The sequence below is a fragment of the Crocodylus siamensis genome, chromosome 9 (genome assembly GCF_052110815.1).
Source record: "Crocodylus siamensis isolate JL-2025a chromosome 9, ASM5211081v1, whole genome shotgun sequence".
NCBI classification, from domain to species: Eukaryota; Metazoa; Chordata; order Crocodylia; family Crocodylidae; genus Crocodylus; species Crocodylus siamensis.
In genome coordinates, this window is record NC_143403.1 from 17,845,133 (window position 1) to 17,856,584 (window position 11,452).

General features: G+C 43.9%; 1 long non-coding RNA gene across 1 annotated transcript; it reads left to right on the forward strand.

The window, feature by feature from the left end:
* The first annotated feature begins 74 nt into the window (after positions 1–74).
* LOC149857178 (uncharacterized) lies at positions 75–8,486 on the forward strand. The gene is made up of 3 exons (XR_016444281.1): positions 75–269; positions 3,069–3,166; positions 8,271–8,486. It is a non-coding gene; the product is annotated as an uncharacterized LOC149857178 (long non-coding RNA).
* The last annotated feature ends 2,966 nt before the right edge of the window (positions 8,487–11,452 follow it).

Below are 11,452 nucleotides of genomic sequence, written 5' to 3' on the forward strand. Positions count from 1 at the left end.
CTGGTGGTCTCCTAGCGACCGGCTCCGGGCTTGGGCGGGGACCACAGCGATGGCGTTTGTGCCATCAGGTCTCTCCCGGTGGGACGGGCGGCCCAATGTACATCGTCACGTCTGTGAATTGATGCGGCACGTGCCAAGCCCGAGGCAGTCTCGGGAAGGCTGCCCTGACTTTCGGGCTTCGCGTCAGCGCTTCCTTACGGCGGCTGGTCTCAAAATAAAGCTAGGCTGCGACCTGGGTGATCGATGACCTAGTTCTCACTCCCTCGCTGGTGAGTGACGGTGAACAGTATACATTAAATAAGACGTATTTACATGCACGTCGGCATACTTGATTTACAGGGTTTTTTTTGCAGTATACTTTAGTTTGTCAGCAAAATACGATCATTTTGAGCTTCCAATACGATCATTTCATATGTAGGACCTGGCCACACTGGGTGCGGCCGCAGGGATCCTAGTAACCGGGTCACTGTTCCCAGCCCTGTTCTCCCTGCTGCTCTGCTGTCTGCTCCCTCCTCTGTCTGCTGCTCTGCTGCCTGTCCCATCCCTGCCACTGCTGGGTGGCTCCTGCACGTGAGCGTGGAAAGGTGACAAAGGTCTTCAGCCTTACACGAGCTGGTCTAAGCTTAGGGTAGCAGCTGGTGTTGCCAACCCTTCAGGATTGCCCTGGAGTCTCCAGGAACTAGATATAAATCTCCAGGAGATTGCTGAGAGTCACCCGGGAGGTCAAAGATAGGGCATTCGTTAAAATAAATGCTACATGTTGAATCTGATTTATACAGTAGTCCAGTGGGTTTTAAGAATGTAGTAATAGTAGTAGTAGTAGTAGTAATAGTAGCTACCAGTAGTGGCTGTGTGGCAGCATTCCTGCCTCCCCGTGGGAGGTCTGGCTTCAAGTCCCAGCAGAGGTGACTTGAGGTGAGTGAGATAACAAGAAGCAAATCTTTGCTTTCCTGATGCAAAGTCTACTCAGTACAGTAGATTAGTCATTAATGTCATTATGTCATGGGATGAAACCCCCAGGAATAGATTCAAATAGAGTTGGCAACAATGGATGCACCTCCCCATGGTGGTTCAGTCACATCTACAAGCATTGCTAGCTCAGCTCGCTCTCTAACAAAGCCATACAGGTGCTCGTTGAATGACAGCATTTGGTCCTCAGGGATACGAAGGGCTGCAGGTTTTCAAATCATATTTCTGTAGACACTCAGAGACAATTCATTAACAAGAAGCAGTTGTGAAGTACATCCGGTGGCTTGCTGTTTCACAAGTTGAATTAAAAAATCATGCAGGGGAGGAGCACTTAGCACAGTGAGATGAGGTGGCTGTCCTTTTGTGGAGCTGGAGTCAGTCATTCCTACATCCCACACTTGCACAAGCCCTGAAGTCTTGAATCCACTGGAAGACTTAGCTCAAGATACGGAGAGAGCCAACTGGGCCTACTGCCATGTCCTTATATTTAAAATAAAAGTATTACCAGGGAGAATAGGTTGGTCTACGCACATAAGGTCTAAGGACATGCCTGAGGAAGAAGGGTGTTTGTGCCTGAAAGCTTTCAAAAAACATTTTTTTCCAATTATTTAGTTGGGCTAATGAAACATATCACATTTACCCAAAGAACCTTGGCTGCCTCTTATCAGGGAGACCTCCTTTCTGTTGCTGTTTCTGAGGAAGCTCTCTCAACCCCATGTTAGCAGCAGAGGGAGCCCCAGCTCCACGAAAGCTCCTTGGTCCATCATCACAATACAAGCAGTGAACACAATAATTGTTGTTTTTTGCTGTGCAGTATGTTCTCACAGATGAAGCTTTAATCTATATCGTACATCTCTGTTGCTGTAAATTCATGCTCCATTATACCACCATATGCTTTGACTCACTCAGAAAAAGCTGCAGTAATCCTAATGCTTCGCTTTGGCTTCACAGAAGTTTGTACTGCGTGTTTGATTGCATATTGTTTTTGCACACACTTAAAGGTTATGTCTTAGTAAGTTGTTTTAAACTAGTTTATTAGCAATGAGCCTGCAGTTGATGAGTTTTTATGTCAAGAGAAGGTATCATTGCAATCATTGACAATTACAATATGAGTTTCAGGAGACAGAAGGAGAGTTTGGCCCGTTACATAAAATATGGAGGCATGAAGCACAATGTTTGGGGTTTTAGCTTGTTGTTGTTTTATAATCTGCTTATTTTCTTTTTCATATGTTTGTAAGTAAAAAGTACTAGGGTTTCTTTGGTCAAACCTCTGAACTATCTCTGACTTGAGCATGTTCTGGTACAGAAATATGTTTCAACATTATTTACAGACTTACTGTGTGAACTTTTTCATAGCCTATGAGTGCTTAAATGTTAATTTAGTTATTAGTAAGTGATATTATTTTGTTTTATCTTTATACACACAGTGATTATAGGGAGGTGAAGTTTTTCTACTAACAAGAACCTTTGGTTAATCATTTTCTTCTAAAATATCTCAAAGCTCTGGTTCTAAATCTTGCAGTTTGTTTTATACAGATTATGTTTCCCCTACAAATGTCTTCTAATATATAGTTTTAATGTTTTTAAAAAATGTTTTTGAGTGCCTTGAATTTTGTGTATTCAACTTGATAAGGCCCTCATTTTTAGAGGTTGTGTTCTCAGCCCTTTCCGATAATCAGAGCAATCAAAAATAGAGAGACCCTTGAAAATTTAGATTCTATTCCTCAAGAACAGAGGGATCCAGAGGAAGACTAAGGAATGTACCATAGCTATAGTCATCAGTAACGTAACTAAAGAAGTAGGGCATGGGCACTAAAATATCAGCTGCGACTGGCAGCCTGGCTGCAGCTAGTGCTTTGTGTACTGCTGCCGCCCAGGGTACAAAACAGATAGTTCTGATCTCAGACAGAAAGACAAAATGTTTAATATGTGACATTTCCTAAATTTTTTACAAGGTCTGAATTTATTCACAGGTGCATAGTTGTAGCCATCAATTAAGTCAATGGGAGTTTCACCTGTAAACTAAATTCATAATTTGGCTCACAAAAGGCATTTATGCTATAGACGTACTGAACTATTTGTGATTATTATGTATTTAGGTGGAAACCTATCTCATTTGAAGCTATTCACGAGGTATTTATCTCACCCTGAAGAATGCTCGAAAGGACCTTTAACCTGTAAGAGTCTCAACTTCAAGGTATTTTCAAACATGATATGTGTCATTCTAAATATAGGATGTGGAGGGACCAAATATTTGAGAGAAAATGGTGAATAGGGTATCCTAAGTGACTTGGGGCCTTTTGGGTCAGTTGCAGGCCCCAACAGTTGTGTTCTTCTCATTCTAAACTTTAGTGCTATTGTATAACCCTTGCTACTATCAAATATTCTTATATTTATGTGATAACAGAAAGTGAAAAGATTCTGTTCTAATATATGCTAATTTTTCTTATAGCACACTAACAATCATTTAATCACTGACATGTATATCTTAGGTAATTCTACTTGAAAATGCTCAGGTGCTTCTGAACTTGGGCAATTTATTAGGTATGTTAGGGAGTTTTCTTTAAGTCTCAAATGTCTGTATTGGCTTTTTGCAACGGTAAATTAAATGCCGATTTACTCAAAAGTTAATTGTTAAGGTCTCCTGAAGGTTTATAATCTCTGTATTTATAATGAAAGGTGGTCTGTAGTAGTATTAAATAATAAGACATTTTCTAATGGGAGCTGAAAAAAATCATACAAGTAGCAGTATTGTATTCCTTAAGGTATCTGTTAGGCTGAGAAGGGAGGTTAGCATCAGTCAGGTTGGCAGTGCACTAAAGTTTTTTGGTATAATTAAAGTAAGAGGATTTACCAGTTTATTTTCAAGACATACAGCAAATGTCAGGAAATAATTGTTGATTATCAAACGTTTAATTTACAAGCCCTGTGTGATTTAATTTCAAACACTAGGGGGCTCACAAACATTTTCTTTTTCCCTAAATCTATATTAAGAGTCCCTTGAAGTACAGTGTCATTTTCCTGTACTCTTACATGACTCCTATTATCCTTATGAATAAAACTATAGTATTTTATAGAAATAACAAAAAATTAACCCCCTGCAGCAGCATGATGGGAACCTCTAGTGTTTTGGTCCATTACTGTAATACATTTTGATAGGGGTACAGAAACAAATTTCTTACAAAGGAATTCCTATTAATTATACCTGACTTAAAAATAAGGTTTTCTACAAACAGTTTTATAGGCTCTAAAGTAAGTAGAAATATATTGTGATTTCCTTCTAAAGTCCAGTAGAAATACTGTAACAAACAAACAAGACTTTACTGTGTTCACAAGTTAAACATGATGGCAAGTTGCCATTTTATAAAGCCTAGACATGAACTTGTCTAGAAATCAGTTATAGCAAAAATAAATTGACTAGTCTATTCAGTGTGAAGGAAATGAACATAAAATTAAAAAGCTATGCACACACAATTAAAAGCAAGGACTGTGGAGTGGATGCCTACACAGTCAGGTGGGTGGCTAACTGGCTTAGGGACAGCATCCAGAGAGTGATGGTGGATGGGTTGTTCTCGGTCTGGAAGGAGGTGGGCAGTGGGGTCCCGCAGGGTTTGGTCCTTGGACTGGTGTTTAATATCTTCATCAGCAATTTGGATAAGGGTGCGGAGAGTACCCTCTCCAAGTTCACAGATGATACCAAGTTATGGGGCAGAATTAATACACCGGAGGGCAGGGAGCAGATCTAGGCCGACCTGGACAGGTTAGATCAATGGGCAGAACGAAATAGGATGCAGTTCAACAAAGATAAATGTAAGGTACTCCACCTAGGAAGGAGGAATCCCCAGCACACCTCCAGGTTGGGGGATGACCTCCTCAGCAGCTCAGAGGCTGAGAGATCTTGGAGTCATAGTTGACTCCAAGATGAACATGAGCCAGCAGTGTAACAAGGCCATCAACAAAGCCAATTCCATCTGGTTGTGTATTAGCAGATGCATGACCAAGAGATTGAGGGAGGTGATGCTCCCCCTCTATGCGGCATTAGTCAGGCTGCAGTTGGAGTTCTGTGTCCAGTTTTGGGCGCTGCACTTCAAGAGGGACACGGAGAATCTGGAGAGGGTTCAGAGGAGTGCCACTTGCATGATTGGTGGTCCCTGGGAAAGACCCTACAAGGAGTGGTTGAGATCTGGATTTCTTCAGCCTTTACCAAAGATGGATGAGGGGTGACCTTGTAGCTGCCTATACGTTTATCAGGGAAGGACAGCAGGGAATTGGGCATGCGCTGTTTACCAGAGTGCCCCAGGGAGTAACTAGGAATAATGGGTGCAAACTAGTGGAGAGTAGATTTAGGTTAGACATTAGGAAGAAATGTTTTACAGTAAGGGTGGCCAGAGTCTGGAATGTGCTTCCAAGAGAGGTAGTACTATCACCTAACTTGGAGGTCTTCAAGAGGAGGCTTGACAATCACCTGGCTGGGGTCATCTGACCTCGGTCCTCTTTCCTGCCAGGGGCAGGGAGTCAGACACGGTGATCCATTGAGTCCCTTCTGACTCTATAATCTATGAAATTAGACTGTTAAAATACTTTCAATGTTAATAATCAAAAGGGATTTATGTAATGTAGGTACAGAAATATGGTTTGTTTTTTAAACTACTATTATTAATCTCTTAGCATTTGGCCATCCTCGTGCATGTAAAACGTGCTCCTACTAAACCTAATGAAGCCATAAAAGAAAATAATCCAAGCCCTCCTATTTCACTCCTTTATTTAAAGCCAATGGAATTATTCTCAAAGTAAGGCTCTGGTCAACCTGAATAAGGTCAGCAGTCAAAAAGTCAGGCTTGTGTCAGCTCTAAACAGGTATAACCTGGAAGCATTAAATTTAAATTTTATTTAACAATTTAAATAAAAAATTTAATATTTTAAATTAAATTTTATATACACACATGCACACTTTAAAAATGTTTTAAAGACTTTCAGTCTGTTTAAACTCAGCTCTGTGTGTGTTTGTATACATACACACACACTGCATTAGAAACACACAAATAAATACACATGCACATTGCGTTTGAAACACTTTTTTAAAGTATTTTTATTTAAAAAGAGCATTATGGAACATGTTGCTAGGAGGTAGGAAGTAAGTGTATCCCTGGCTTGGAAAAAGAGTAATGATAAATGGAAAATCTTTATAAATCGCATTCTCTGTGGGTAGCTTCACATTTTAATGGACGTATAGATAGTGCTTTTCTGACTGTATCCTTTTTTTATTCAATTCTGACAATCCTGAAATAATAACTAACAATTGTAGACACTTACTGGTAACTCTGATGATACCATGAAATCCACAGTCCAACTTTTTTTGAAAGTCAGTGAAAGGACTTGCTGATTTTCAGTGGTTTCTGGATCAAGGCTTACCATGCAGTCCAGAGAAGCCCTGTAGCACATAAATGATTTTGAGCATGAGAAATCCTGTTGAAATTTAAATTTTCTATTATTGTGGTATCACTGGTGCATTTCTTCTATTATTGAGGTGCCAACATTTTTATCACAGTGAAATCTGAATTTGCCTTGAGCTGTATATGAGTCTGTCATCTAATCTCCCCTACCTTTATTTAAGCAGATGCATTTTTCTCATCAACATATGCAATAAAAATGCTTTTTTTCTTATGCACAGGTAAATGCTATCATGGATTTAGTGCACTTATAGCTCAAAGTTTCTCTTCATAGATCATTCCTCCTCATTATATTGGTGCAGCTCATTGTCTGTCTGTCTGTCTGTCTGTGCTCTGTATTTCGGCTCTTCGAGAGCTGCAGTGTTTAATGAGTTGGGACGCGGTAGAAGGAATAAAACATGAACTGTGTACTGTTAGCACATATATGGAAGTAGTCCACATTCTAGGAATTAAAACAGATTTGGTTGTTTTTTAACTTTTGGAATTTTAGCCACCTCATCTGGTTTGCGGGGCTCCCTATGGGTCTGGAGATTCAGTGGTGAAGGAGCAGTGGCTATTAATACCTCTAACTTAGTAGCTGGGGCACTTGCCAGTGAGACCGGGAGGGAGCCTTTTGTTCCACAACCTGTTCCAAGAACTGTTCACAAAATAAAATTCATAAATAGTGTTGGAGCCATAGGCATTTATGACACCCCTCTGCCCCCTCCCAAATGAGTGCCCTATTCCCTTGGTAAGAGAGCTGTGCACTCTCTCTGTACCAGTGACTCTAATTCTGCTGTACAAGGTGGAACAATTTGAAGAAAATGATTTGAGATTACCCCAATCCAAAAATAACAGCCTGGTGATTAAGACAATCTCCTTGGGGGTGGGAGACGTGATCTTGAGTACTGTAAGACAGAGGAGGGATCTGGGTCTCTGCCAACGTGGGTGACTGCTTCAACAACCAAGGGGCCTTCTCCTCCTCTGTTTTAAAGAAAGGACAGTTTGTGCATAACACTTGGTGAAGGATCAGAGCTATGAATGCTATATGGAGATAGGTCCTTGCTGGTAGCAACCCAGAGTTAGGTACATAAGGCCCGAAGAGGGCAGGATTTAACATCCCAGCTGCCCTGTCCTCGGTATTTCCTTAGACAGCTCCCGTCTGGGAGGGACCTGTGCCCCAGATCAGGCCCATGGACTGGATCCACGCTGCAGATTGACCTGACATTGCTCATCCAGCCTGCAGGACGAAAAGGTTGGGCCTCACTGGTCTATGATATTCAGTAGTTACCATCCTGTGTAATAATTTTGGGTGTATATAATGTTTCTACAATCTGCATTGTATAGCCACTTACTCATTTGTTCATTCTGGACAAAAACAGAATACTTTTTCTACTGTCCTTTCTTCTGAACTTTTATTCATTCTTAACTTCCATTTTGAATCTGAAATAAATTTGAATGGAATATTATACCTGTATTAAGGAATCATACTTTTCAAACCAGCTGATCCTATTAAGCAGCTCTCTAGTAATGGGAGGTGAGGGTTATTCTTGTTCATTATCTGTGTTTGCTGCTGAACATTGCATGTTCTGTTCTCAGGCACTGATGTTCCTAAACTTCCATGTAAATCACTGAACCATAAATAATATGGAGTAGACTATCAAGAAGTTTCTTACTGGGGTTAAAGCAAAGCAAGTATGTAATTTGCAGTAATCAGTAATACTGTTTTATGCAATAAATTTGGAATTTCTCATTTTTACTGAAGGTACTAATTTAAAAGTTTCCGCTTTTTTTCTAAATAGGTTTACAGTTGTTTACCATTAATCTTTATTCAACTGAATTGCTGATTTATTTTATTTTATTTTTTTAAAGGATCTTGGAGTCTACTCCTTTTGAATTTAACCTGGGATGGATGAAAAATGTTACACATACCACTCAATATGTTCCCAACCTATCTGCTTGCCTTAGTGAGAAAACAAAATGATTACATTTTTTTAATTCTCTTTGTAAGTAACATTGTTATTCCAAAGGGAGAGTGAACTGGATTCTGTTATTTCCTTTGCATCAGTAACAGAATTATTAAATATGCTTCAATAATTTTTTTTTATTCTTCTGCAGTCCTACTGATACAGCCCACTTTTAAGTGCTACAGAACAGTCTTGAGCCTGTCTCTCCACTCGCTAAGTGACAGCAAAAATAGTATATTTTTGGCAAGGCAAATTGCATTTGATGTGTTAACTGACCAAAGTGAACCTTAGGCTCTTCCAAGCATCCATTTGGCAGATAATATATGTTAAAGTGCAAATTGTCTTGTATACATTTGAGGTTTAGAATTTGTTAGTGTGCACTAGCTAGTTTTAGTATCTTTTATCCTGGTCACGTCATTCCCCTTATAGTCACTTTATCCTGGATTATCCCTTTTTATTTGATTTGAGTTGGTCCTGATTTACACCTTTGAAAATAAGAAGGGAATCAAACTATGTTTCTAAATGCTGTTATGAGCAGGGAAAAGACTTTATGCAATTATCTGATTGTTCTTAAGTTAAAACAATGAAAATGAGCTTAGTTTTGTTAGCAAGGAGTGTACAAAATAGGTAAATGATATTTGAAGCCTTAGCTTTAATCAACATTAGGTAGCATTCATCTGCTGCATGGATAGATCATTCACTTCTGTTTTTCTCTCCCTCATATATTCCTATTTGTAGGACAACAGATCTGTGCAGCAGGTCACTGCTTATAAATCCATTTCCATGCCCTTCCAAGCCCACTAGTACAGGGATGTCAAAGATCTGGCCTGTGGGCTGGATGACATGGCTCAGTGGGGTTCCTGGAGGGCCCAGGAATTCTGGGGCAGGATGAGCAGGGACAGGACCCATCGTTGAATTCTCGGGTACAGAGCCCTGTCAGAGATGTGTTTCAGTGGTGGCAGGGTGAGCTGCGGCTGCTTTAATTTTTGTGGGTCCCTATGCTGAATGTGAGGGCGTGGGGCCTAGGGGTGGCCGTGTACTTCCTAGTGCCCCCTACTGTCACTCAAGGTAATTCAGCACCCTCTGGTTCTCGCCCGCCACATCTTTGATGACAGTTAGTTCAGATGGGAGGCTGCCTTTATCCCCTGGTGAATGGTGTGAGTGTTACTACCCCTACTCCGTATGGGATGCCTCAGTGCACCCCTGCCTTAAGGGCAATGCGTGCCTCCTACCTCCCCTTCAGCACGCCCCAAGCCTCGCAGCTGTTCTCTGGACGTTGTTTGGGTCCCTTGCCCTTCAGTGCCCTCTCCGGCTCATCCTGCCCTGGTGCCCCTCTCTGGCACCCCCAGGCTTGTCACCCACCTGGTGCCCCTGGGGCTTGTTACTCCCCGGTGCCCCTCTCCAATCTACCTGGGCCTACCACGCCACTGGCACCCCTCAACCGGCACCCCGGGTCGGTCACCACGCCTGTCGCCCCTTTACCAGCGCCCCTGGGCCGGTTAGACAACCCACACCCTGTTACCAGCGCGCCTCTGGGCTTGTTGTGCCCAGGCCTCGCCCCATAGGGCCTGTCTCTCGGGTTTTTCCCGCTCCTCGCTGTCTCTGGAGCCTCTTGCCCCCTCTAGGGCCTTTTGCTGCACTCTCCGCGCTTCTCGGCCCCTCTAGGGCCTTTTGCTGCGCTCCCTTGCACTCGTTGCCCCTCCTGGGGCTCTCTGCCGGGCCCCTCGCGCCCGTTGCCCCCTCTGGGGCCTATGCCGCGGCTCTTGCGCCCACTGCCCCACTCTGGGGCCTATGCTGTCCTCACGGGCTGGGGTCCGAGACCCCGCTCACTGAGCCTCTCCGGCGCAAACCGCTGTGCCCCACTGGCACCACTCACTGTGCCCCACTGGGCACCGGGAACCCCCAAGCTACTGAGGAGCCCCCGTGAGGCCTCCTCACACCCCTACAGCCTCAGCCGGTCCTCCGGTATAAACATAACACAAACCACGAGCTGAGCGGCTGCAACATAACCTGAAACCTACCGGCTTATAACCCCAAAGCTTGTTAGTCGTGGCCTCTTCTAGCATTCTCTCTCCCCTGCATCACTGCAGCCGGTCAAAGTGGGCAGGCTGCGACCATTGACCCGGGCTGCTCAGCTCATCCGCAGAGCTGTGGCTCCTGCGGCTGCCAGAGGGGAATTGTTGGTCAGGCTCCGGCCTGGGCTGTTTATAAAGGCCCGGCCCTGCCCCCTTCTGGCCACCTGACCCGCCTGGTCGCCCTGGCAACCGGCACCTGAGCTGCCCCGGTGATTGGCAGCTCTGTCAATTTCAATCCCAGTCACGGGGTACCTACATGACCCCGTGACACTGAAACAGTATCTTGGGTACCCATGGAGGTTAATGCCACTACTTCTCACTGCTGCTGAGATGAGTCCAGATCTGGCCTGCAAGGAGTTCCACAATCTGAATCTGGCCTGGGCAGCCAAGGAAATTTAACATTTCTTGTGGTGGCAGGAGCCGATCCTGAGGACCGGAAGCATCGGGGACAAACCCAGGGACCCCACCCCAAAAACTTACTTGAGAGGCAGCCTGGGTCATCAGGCAGGTCGCGCTGCACCGGCTTTTCAAGCAGGTTTCAATTAAACTTGGCGGCAGCCAGCTGATGATGTCAGCCGCTGCTGTGGGGGATTTAAAAATGCTGGCAGAAGCCAGCAGGGAGAGAGGAGGCAAGGAGGCGAGCTCACCAGGGTACAACCTGACCGACTACAGATTACAAAGGACCCTGCCCCACAGAGAGAAGGTGAGGGCAGTGTCTGGGAGCCAGGCAAGGCTCGTTGACCCCATGCTCCCCAAGAACGAGTTTGGGGTCACTCACCATCCCTAATGCATGGGCAGGGTTTATTCAACTCTGAGCCTGTGGAGGGCACCACAGGTGCACGCCCTGCACTGGGGTCAAGTAGGCTTGAGGATCCGGAGCAAAGAGCAGACTGCAGCTACAAGCCTACACTGTGAACAGGGGCCAGAGAGGCTGCGGTCCCTCAGTTGAAGAAGAGGAGCTGGGACCTCAGGCTGGCACAGCAGCATGAGAACTTCGACAGTTGGCAAGTGG